The sequence below is a fragment of the Pogona vitticeps genome, chromosome 4, assembly GCF_051106095.1.
Source record: "Pogona vitticeps strain Pit_001003342236 chromosome 4, PviZW2.1, whole genome shotgun sequence".
In the NCBI taxonomy this organism is placed as follows: Eukaryota; Metazoa; Chordata; class Lepidosauria; order Squamata; family Agamidae; genus Pogona; species Pogona vitticeps.
This window is the reverse complement of record NC_135786.1, coordinates 19,909,346-19,920,975: the sequence shown is the minus strand read 5'-3', so window position 1 is coordinate 19,920,975 and position 11,630 is coordinate 19,909,346. Positions and strand designations below refer to the sequence as shown.

Sequence of the window (11,630 nt, the reverse complement as noted above, 5' to 3'; positions counted from 1 at the left end):
GGAAAAATATTGATTTGTTTGAAATATGGTGCTGGAGGAGAATGTGGATACCTTGGACTGCCAGAAAGACAAATACAGTGGGGTCTTGACTTGAGAACTTAATCCGTATTGGAAGGCGGTTCTCAAGTCAAAAAGTTCTCAGGTCAAATCTGCATTTCCCATAGGAATGCATTGAAAACCATTTGATCCGTATCTGCTCTTTTACGTCTATAGAAACTAATGGGAAGCTGCTATTCCGGCTTCAACCACTAGAGGGGGAAATTTTGTTTCTTTTTTTTCTTAGGTCAAGAAAGGTTCAGGGAAGGCAGGGAAAATACAGTCCAGGCAGTACAGTACCAGGCAGTCTGAAGACTGTCTCCCAATCCACTCTCTAAACGCTGGGAGGAGTGAGGAAGCAGACAGGCACCCTTTTCACTGGCCAACAGTTAACTGAAAGTTCACATTTTGCACTTTCCCTGCCTCCCACGTGGTTTTTTTCAGTTCTTAACTCAAATCTAAGTACGTAAGTCAAGTCAATATTTTTCTATGAGAGTGGTTCGTAAGTCAAAATGTTCTTAACTCGAGCCGTCCTTAAGTCAAGACCCCACTGTAAGTGGCTCCTAGATCAAACCAAGCTTGAATTATTTCTGGAGGCAAAAATGTTGAAACTGAGGCTGTCCTACTTTGGGCACATCATGGGAAAGCAGGATTCTCTGGAAAAGACAAAAACGCTGGGAAAGTTGGAAGGCAGCAGGAAAAGAGGAAGACCAAATACAAGACGGACTGACTTCCTAAAGAAACCCACTGGCTTGAGTTTACAAAAACTGAGCAGGGCAACTGAGGACAGGGCATTTCGAGATTGCTCATTTATAGGGTCTCCGTAAGTCGGAGGTGACTCGGCAGCACATAAGAAGTTTTATTTGAGAATACAAGTTTTATTATTCATTGGTTTGCTTTTTATGCTGTCTTTCTTCTAATGAAGCTCAGGAATTTTCAGTTGGATCCTTGTCCCTAGGCGTTAAAAGCAGAGAAGAAAAAGAGGAGGACAAATGTTTTGGGGTCCCTCCAGAACTCTTCATGGGTCTCGCCATTAGAAAAATTGGAATGGGGAGGAAGCAGAAAAATTCAAAAATAATGTTACCAGACACAAATGCACAAGTGCATACATCCATGCACACGTGTGCTTGAAAGTATTATCCAGTGCTGCCTTTTGAGTTTACTCAGGACCTCCATGGTTTCTTTTTAAATACAACTCTGCACCGTATTTATGAAAGAAAACAAGCAGCAGCCAGATAGCATATTTAAAATGCTAATTGGGAAAAGTTCAGGTTCCTTTAAACAATCTGGAATAGTACGTACAGGTACAGTCTTCCTACACCCACAATGAGATGCACACCCTCTGAATCATTTATACTAATAAAAATTTCTGTGGTAGAGTTATTGGAAAGTGTCAAGGTCTGTTGGAACAAAAGATGCATGTTTTTCCTCCCAAGAAAAAAATAATGCGGCTGGCATGTTTTAATGTCAACGAACCACTATGGCTTCCCACACAGGAATGAAGGAAGAGTCTTTGAAGTAAATTTGTTTGAAGTAGAACAAATAAAACTGTAATTGGAAAATGACCTGAGCTGCTGGGTTTGTTTGCAAACTCTCTTTCAGCAATGCTGCAGAAAACTCTTCAACAGAGTTCTTGTTTACTATTAACATTTAAAGAAGATGGCTCCTGAAGACAGCTTCTACTAGTCTACAAGGCCCTCTCCTGTTCTTGTAAAAACAACACTTTCCATCATTAGTAGACTCAATAGAGTCTTCCTATCCCTAGTGTGTTAGCTGGCATGGTAGCTCAGTGGTTTAGGTATCTGGCTGTGGAGCGAGAGACTGGAAGTTCAATCCCCCCACTGTGCCCCATGGGAGAAGAGCCAGCTTTTGTGGCCTTGGGGCAAGCTGCACAATCCCAGGGTGCCCCCAGAAGAAGGGAATGGAGAACCACTTCTGAGGCCTCTCTAGCTGGAAAAACCTGAAATGGGTCACCATATATCAGATCTAACTTCATGGCACATTTTTTGTTGTTGTTGTATGTAGTAGTATATAATATAAACAACAACAACAACAATATATTCCTGGTGCACTGACTGGATATATCAGTGGGAGTTAGTGAGAGAAAAAGGACCAGTGTCAAGACAGTTTGTTTTCTCAGAAGAAAAGATGACAGCTGTACACGTGTAGAAGTCACTCTGCCTGTTGCTTCTACCTTAGTTCCATATTGGTGAGGGGAGTGCATTCCTCAAACTATCTGAGACACAAGTCTAATCTAGGAAGACCAGGAGAAGTTGTGTAGAAGAGGGGAACAGCTATGGACGTCTGGAGAAACAGCCAGGAGGCTGCCATGGCAGAAGCCCAGCATCTGCTGGACGAGGTACATAACAGCAGGACTGAAGCAGCCCAAGAAAAATGTCAACAAAGGACAACAAAAAATAGTGATCTGAAATCAAGGGGCTCCTTACGCAACCATGCTGAGCCCCTGATGCTTCACAACGAGGTTACGCAGCTCTCAGGAAGCCTCAGAACTTTCTGGAAACTGTCCTATTGATCCTTCTAACTTTGCTCAGAGGAAGGGATTCCCCAAAGAAGAACTGGTTCTCCACCCCCACCCCTCATTTTTCACTGAACGAAAAACACTGTTGAAAAATGATGTTTAAAAGTGAAATTTTACCCTTACCAGTTACAATGTAAGTGTACACAACTGTAACAACAAATCATGCATGAGGAAAATAGGGAAACCAAACTTTGGAAGCCAAGACGCAACCAGCAAAACAATGGAAATAAGACACAGTCTATTTCAGAAATATCTTGAGTAGGCGAAACAGATCAAACTGAAATAGTAATGAGGTGTTCTTCCACTTGTAGAGAGGGTTTTGAACTGGTTCACTGGAGGCCTGTAATAGATGACTGGAAGTTGCTGTTTTACTGCTCTATCTCCTGCTACGTCTGTGTTTGAATGCTGAGGATTCTGTGGAACAGGGTAGGAGGCCCTGTGGGAGACTGTGAAGGAAGAAGGGTTTTTTAAAAATGCTCTTTTTTTCCTCCCATGCTTTCCATTAGCAGAGAGGTATCTGCTGACATCAGAAGCCTTTCCATCAGATACGACAGCAGAAGCAGGGGCAAAACTTTCTGCAGCTCTTTTAGATCACAGGCAGGCATATGCAGAGTTTTATATACACATTTGTTGGGAAAGATTTATTGTAGACCTTTGGGTATTCTTGTACACATTTTAGCAAAGACGTAACGGAAGAGGCAATGTTATATATCCTCACCCAAACATCACTCTTCAAAGCAGAGGACAGCACATGCAGAGTGATAAGACTATAGGGCCATCTTTTGTATTCATGTAGAGCAGTGATTCCCAACCTTGAGGGAATGGAGACACAGAATGATGTGCCTTTGGAATAAATGGAGAAGCACCATTCTCTGATCATGCTTTTGCTTAAATATAGGCAAGAATACCGAAACAGGGCTTGAGATGATGAAAATTAGGGACAGCAAGTTATTTGCAAGAGAGGATAAGAATGCTTCATATGGTTCAGCTTGAAAAAAGGGAGCACTCCCTCAATTGTTTCCTGGGACTTGCCTCACTGCCCCATAAGACGGTAGTTCACTGAGAAGTGCCCTCAATAATGGGTCATGGGTAACCCTATCCATTGACCAGTGGGATGATTCTGAGGAAGCAATAGGAGTGAGGGGCATTCCCTTCGGCTTCCCAACTTGCATTCAATGCAAAACCTGTCCAGGCAAAGTGGTTAAGGGTTCTCTAATATCCTGATAACAAGTATAGTAGACTTTGAAGGAAACAGGATTCATCCCTCTACTGTTGCCCAGCTCTCAACCTTGGTTGCCCTTTGTTTTACTTCAACCTCTAGAATCCCTGGTAAGGATGGCCAATTGTTAGGGATTCCGGGAGCTGAAATCCAAGAAGAGAACCCAAGGATGAGAACTGGACAACAGCGGAGGGGCATATATTTTTTCCTTCGAGTCAACCATACTTGTCATCAGAGTATTAGAAAATCCTTACCTCTTTGCCTGGACAGGTTTTGCACTGAATGCAAGCCTTTATGTTCTCTTGTAGAAAAACCAGCTGACTTTCATGGGGGAAGTTGGTTTTCCCGTCATATCAATGGTCATGGAATTAATCGTCATCTCCATGTCTCTCTTCTGTTTAAATAGCCAAAACTGTAAGATTTAACAGTGACAAAATAAGATTTAACAGTGACAAGAGATATGCTTATGGAACTCATAGAAGCATGGCCTTATAGGAGTAGGTAAAACAGCAACCTGTCACTGCTTGGTTTCCAGGTGGTTTCAACAGCAAGGCAACATGTAGTTCATGGGCCATATATGATCCCATGGCTGTTTCTGTGGTCCAGTTTAATTTAAACACAACCCCCCCCCCAAAAAAAAGAATTCATCTCCCCATTAGAGATCTTTAGGGACAGCAGTTTTTGTTATAAGCATGTCAAAGTGGTGGCAGAAATCAAAATTGTGAATGGCTGTAAGGATATTTTGTCGTTTTGTTGCTTTGGTCATTTTCTGAGCTGGTGCACCTGCAGCAGATGCTACGGGCACATAATTTAGCTCCTAGGCTTGCAAAGTTTGCCCACCCTTGCATTAAAGCAATCTATCTAGCTCAGTGATTCCCAAACTTGGCTCCCCATGTATTTTTGGACCGCAACTCCCAGAAATCCTGTCCAGCATAGCTAAAGGTAAAGGATTCCTGGAGTTTCAGTCTAAGAACATTTGGGGATCCAAGGTTTGGAACCATTGATCTAGCTTATGCACCACACTATCCAATTGCCAAACTGAAGCCGCACAGTCACAGTGAGTGCCTGTGAGCATACACAATCTTCTTCATCTTTCCACAGCTTCAACATCGAGCATGGAAGTTAACTGGTAGTCCCACTTGTAGAGATGCCCTGATTAAGCCATATAGTTATTGCTACACAAAAAGCAAGAAGTGAATTTTTGAGCTTGATAAAACATAGACACTGTAGTTTGGCATTCATCAAAGGACAAAGTGGAGCAAGGAGGGCATAAGGAACCACCATGGCAAAAGAAATTGCCCTCACCAGAATATACTTGAGCTCTCTGTTTCCTGATATTAGTTCAAATATTCTCTCACTGCAGAATTTAAAGAACTCTCAGCCCAACTAGTAACCATGAAGGACAGTCATATACAGTATTCCACATGATTATCACAGGTCAAGGCAGGTCAGTGCTAACTATATTTGGGGTGACCCTGTTCAAACCTTAACCTATCTACTTCTACATTCTTTTCAGACACTATGTGCCCTCATATGGAGATGTGGCCTTTGGCAGGAAACATAGTAGATCATGCCACAGCAGCCATGAGTAATGAGGAGGAGGCAGGTGCAGTTAAGATCATTGCAAGTCAACACACTAATATTTAAAAAGTACCATAAGACTAATATTGGCCCACTTATCATACAACTTAACACATTAGGAAGCCTAAATCCTAATGTATTTGGAAGCCTAAATGAACAAACTCCTCTTGCAGTTAATATATACAAAGAACATTTACCTAGATAGAAGATGGGTAGAAGAAAAGCTTTTCAAAGAGACTCTGGCATGTGGTTGTTTAAAAGCCTGTGAAACGCTGGTAAGAAGGTATTAATTTATTCAAATTTAAATTTCTATTCTGCTCATCTGGTGGCAAACCATTACTGAGCAGTTTAGAACAACAAGTATATATAAAAAAATAAAACAGAAAAAGAAAGGAAAACCCCAACCTTATAACCCACCTATATCATAAACACGTGAACACAGATCCCAAGATGTCCTCCAAAAACACTTGCAACTGGTCAGCCAACACCCTCTCAATCATTTTGCCACAAATGGTATATTAGCAACAGACTGATAGTTGTTAAAATCATCTGTCGCGAAGCTGGCACTTTAAAAAACGGGCCTGATCATTGTGTCCTTCGGGCAAGATGGTGTATATCCCTCCCACTAGGAGGAGTTTATGATCTCTGTGGCCCATTCAACCACTGCCTCCCTAGCTGATATTAAGAACATACAAGAACCTTGTCAACTTCATCAGGTACCCCAGGCTCAAAATGAGCCAACATAACTAGACAGATGGGGCGTCAGACATCTTGACATGACTCAGTGCTGTACGAACAGGCTCAAGGTCTCTACAGATGGCCTCAATTTTAGCATGGAAATGGGCTGCAAACGGCTCACATGTAAAAGCATCCGGTTGATAACCCAAATGACACCTAGCTCCAGTGAGGTTATGGAACCCTCTATAAACTTCTGCCTGATTTACTTACTGCCTTACTAATAAGCCTGACGTTATGAGCGTTCTTAGTGGTCTGAATGGCACTGCAATACCTGCTGGACAACTTTTTTTTAATCACAGCCAGATTAACATCTGGACGAGCTTTTCATCAGATACTCTCTAGTCTTCTTGTTTGTTTCATGGCACGCAACTCCTCTGTAAACAGGGAGAGGAGGGAGCCCTGAGACAGAGAAGGCATTTAGGTACAATGGCATCAACCGCCCGAATCACTGCAATGAAGTACCATTTGGCAAGCTGGGCTTTGACACCATCTCCAATCAGCTCATCTGGAAACCCACCAAAGGGATCTTGGAATCCAATCAGATTCAATGACGCAGACCAGGAACGATGGACCTTTGGCTCCCCTGATGCTTTGGACTATAACTCCCAGAACCCTTGCACAGCATAGCTGATGGTAACAGTTTATAGGAGTTGTAATAAAAAAATATCTGGAAGCCCAAATATTCCCACTCTGATGCAGAGGCCCACAAGGACTGTTGTGGGCTATGCTTTTGAGGAATATGAATGTAGGCAAGGCAGGATAGAAAGTGTCACGTGCAGGCTGAACGCAGAAGAATGTGTACAGAGCAAATTCGTTCCCAATGACGTACATGTGACACAGAAAAAATCAAAGAACAACCCGGTGATAAGCTTCACCACTAGTATAGTTCACAAATAATTTAATAAAACTGGTTAGATTACCCAGCAACAAACTCAGAATTAATACTTTAATATGTCATATAATCTTATATCTTATTTTTTTATTATTATATCAACTCCTTATGGTCAGTCAAACAAAGTAGCTAAATAACTAACAGATTACATTACTTAGCATTTTAAAATGAACAAATCTGAACAATTTAATGACTTAAATGACAATATAAACACACTGCTGCTGCCACTAACGTTTCTGACCACACTTTTGGATGATCTGCTAAGAACAGGTCAATTCTACACAGGTGTTGGTAGAAAATATGACTCAGAAGCATCAGTCTTGCCACTCAGTGGCCCTATTATCTGGGACAGTACCTTACCATGTTTCTAGTTTTCAAAACTTTACAGGCAAGAACATTTAGCTCTCATGTTCCCACTCCTCACAAGGAGTGATAAAGTGCCCAATGGTATAAGGAGAAAGCAAGAGAGCTTCCTAATTGGGCTGTCATCTATCATGGCTGCCGGAATGAAAGTGTGGGGAGAAACAGGGCCACCAGATGGATAAGGAAGATCCAGCAGTTTTAAAAATGGGACTGGAACATAGAAAAGTGGGGAGGAGACTATGTGCAACTACTACTAGCCTTTTAGAAATTCATAGGTTTGCTTATGTTCTGAAAGCATCATTTTCTTGATTAAGCTACTGTTCTTCTGTCTGGTACACACACAAACCCGATGTAACAGACAACTCCTCTTATCTTCCCCAGTCAGCACTGTCACTGGAGGGCACCAGGTTAATGAAGGCCTGGAGTTAAGGATCACCTATCAACTTTTACTTAACCAGTACACACATATCAAGGCAACAAAAAATTTCCATTAAAAACACACACCAAAACAATGTTTGCAGAATTGAAATTTATGGCAAACACTCCCATATTTTGAAGTCCAGCAGGCTTTCAAGGAAACTTTTGATTTTGCAGTATTTTGAGAATTGCAAAACAGGAAAATAAAACTGACAAGCAGGTTACACAAATGGGATGTGTTTGGCTTGGTTGATCATAGGGTTATGTGAACCCAGCTTTAAATGTTGGTTCCTGAGTTGCATTATTGTCTAGCAAGAAGATGTGAAGGTGAGGAAACATGAGCACTATCGCTCTGGCTCACTGCAAACTCCGTGCCAGTTTGAGCACTTTTAAATTTCAGAGTCCACCCCTGAAATGTAAGTGATCAGAATGTGTGTAAGCAGGACCAAATGCTTTTATAGACGCTAGGAAGAACACTGCTAGGTCAAGCCAAAGGCCTGTCTCGTTCAGTTCCCACTATGCCCAAACAGACAGCTCTACGAAGCTCGTGTGCAGGACAGGAGTCAAAACATCTTCTCCCACAACTGGCATTCATAGATGTGCTGCCTTTGACTCCAGATGCATTATGCATCCATCATAACTTGTAGCTATTCCTAACCTTATCCTCAATGAGTGACTTTAACTTCCTTATTTGTTTAACCCCATATGGCCTCCTATTCTATTTAGGCTTAGAAGCATTTCGTGTCAGAAGAGGCAGCTTGTCTCATCTCTCTCTTTTGCAAACTCAGCACTGCACACCAGAGAGTTGAGAGCGTTCAGGTTTCTTAAGCATAGTATGTGTATATTCCAGCATCATTCACATACCTCAAAACAGAGTCACCCTTGCTTATCTGCAAAGTATATATCAAAAGCCTGGTTGAAAAGGAAGGTCTTTGCCCACTGCCAGGAAAGAAAAGGGAAAGAGCCAGCCTGGTATTCCGTGGAAAGAGTCCCATAGCTGTGAATTTAAACACCAGCGAACCACCAACTAGCACCTTGTGCATGTAGAACTGGGAGAGGAGAGGAGCTGGAGGCCTCAGAGGGCCCTTTTCCAGCTCCAGAACTCTTCAATGGCAACATCAACACCACTAAAAGTATGTTCCTTGGTTTTGCACAGTTATCTCATTAGAAACAACAACCATAATACAAAAACAGAGCAGTATCTTTAGCAGATTTGGGAGTGCTTTGAGAGCAAAAAAACAAAAAACAAAAACAAGAAACAAGAAACAAAAACAAAACAAAAATCCCAAACAAAACAAAAACCCAAAGCCTTCTTGGGCTCCACAAGTCCTACATTTGACTTGGTATATCATGTACCATCAAGTCATTCCCAACAAATGGCAGTCCTAATAGTTTGGGAGATGTTCAAGCAGTGGTTTACTCTTGTCAACCTCTGAATGTTCATGGCCATTGGGGGCATTCGTATCTTGGGTCTTCCAAGGCCTAGCCCAACATTTTAGCCACTATATTGGCATCTGGTCTTATTAATTCTGAGGCCCAAAATCTGAATATGAGAGATGAACGAAGCCTATAATCTTTCCACATAAAAATCCACTCTTGGTTATTCAAAGGCTTTCTTCTTTCAGCAACGTATAATCCCTGTTCAGTAACTGTTGTTGCTCTTATATTCTGCCACACTGGATACAACTGATAGTAACCCTAATAGGGCTTTCAAGGTGAGGTTTTACGAATTCCATTCCCCCAATGAATTTCCATGGCTGAGTGAGGATCGGAACCCAGGACTCCTCTAAGTTCCAGCCTGTTACTCTATCCATTGCACCACACTGGGTACTCAGTTTGAAGCTGAAAAAAAAGAGAAAAGCTTTGCATGCCTCCCCCACACCCATCAGAGTTTATAGAAGAGCACACATTTAAATCTAGGCCATCCAGTGTTGGATGAAGATTAGGTTCAGTTCCCCACCCTCTCTCCCAGTTTACTCAAATTTTATCTTTCAACATCTTGTAAACTTACTGAATAAATAGAATGCAGTTAACTCAGCAGGGAGGTTCAGACTCAATCACGGCACAATGAATGAAAAAGAACTCCGAAGATATGGATGAGATCATGCTATAATAAAGTCCTGGTTCCATAAACTGGACCTCAATATTTAGCCCAATGCTATAAAGTTATCCCCTGTGGCCTTTTGACAACCTGGTTTAATTTCCTCAAGTGCTGGAATGATCAGTTGTGTTGCCAAACATTTTACTGGCAAAAGGGATATTCTGCATCCTCACCGATTACATAGGATCTCAACTAAAAACTTGCTTTTGAAAAGCTGCCCACCAAGCGATCCCTGAACAAGGCATGATCCAGACAAAGTCCAGCACTTTGAAGTTTCACTGTATTCCAGCTGAAAGTATTTCAACACTCTGAATTAACCAAAACCAGCTTGATTTGGGCCAGCTGTGGCCCAGTCTTCTCTATCTTAATATGTGAAGTACATTCACCCATGTATATCTTCCTTCTTTGCTTCCCATTGCCAAAATAAAGCTACTTTGCAGCTTTAAAACTTGTTTTAATTTTGCTAATACTGATAGTCTCTACTGCCATTATATTATCATCATCATCATCATCATCATCATCATCATCATCATTATTATTATTATTGCATGCTTTGTTATTAATTCTGCATTCATGATGTTAGGTGGATTGTTTGCCTTGCTTGATGATGGGGGCAGGAAAAAAAATACTTTGCAGTTTTGCATTTTAAAAACTCTGTCAAATCATGGCAGCATCATAACTACAGGAATAAAAACAAGTTTGCTTCTCCTGCTCTCATGCTAAGCCCTTTAACCTGGGAGTAAGCCAAACTTTGCACTATGAAAGGATCGTGTTTAAAAATGTAAACACACAATTAAAGAGTTTAGAGAGTCCTTAACGATTAAGGTTACTCTAAACAAAACCTGTACAAAATTATTATAGGTAAAAGCAAAATAGAAATAAAAAAATAAAGAAAAGACAAAAACATGGTGGCACCTTAAAGACTAACTTTTATATTTTTTAATGTGAACTTTCGTGGACAATCCACTTCATCAAACATAAGACAGCTTGATGAAGTGGACTTGTCCATGAAAGCTCAATTAAGAGACAAATTAAAGTTTGTCTTTAAGGTACCACCACATTTTTCTCTTTAAAAAAAAACTTTTTATTTCTATTTTGCTTTTACCTATAATGCTTGCACATACTAACACGGTCAGCCCTTCTACAACTGTTAGGAGTTGTTGTTGCTACTGCAACAAGCTAACACAGCTACACCCCTGGGAATAATAATAATAAAAAAATCCATTATGTGTTTATACGCCAAGCCAGCCACCCCCACCCTCAGGACTTTCAAAAGGTTTATTTAAAATAGTAAGAAAGGAAGTTGTGGTAAGCAGCATCAGCTCTGGTGGGCCCAAACACGACTGCTGACTTCGGCTGCCATTTGCACATGACCCAAAAAAGAGGCCATGTGTCATCCCAAAGAGAACAGCAATTTGTGTGTAACTGCCGATGAAAAATGATTATTGTTATTTAAACAGAATGACAATATGTCTCACCTGAGCAAAAGACTATAACCAGTATGCATGACCCATCTGCTGGCCAGATAATAATCTGAGATTGGAAAACTTCCAAGATTCCTGATCTCCCGCCACAGGATTGTTTAGACTGGACTGCCCTTCAAACAGAGGACTGACTTCCACAAAAGAGAACATATGGCCACCCTTGTGTTGGTAGGGAACTTGTCTGCTGCTATCCCTGAATTTTCTGCTTTCTGAGTATCCAGGATTTAGCCCCCCAGACCATGTCCTTCTTCCCGGCCCCA

The 11,630-nt window shown here is 41.3% G+C and overlaps 1 protein-coding gene across 2 annotated transcripts in view; it reads right to left on the bottom strand.

Moving 5' to 3' along the window:
- The window catches only part of SALL4 (spalt like transcription factor 4), a 31,551-nt gene that overhangs the window by 13,820 nt on the left and 6,101 nt on the right, over positions 1-11,630 (bottom strand). The gene's annotated exons all lie outside the window — the stretch shown is intronic.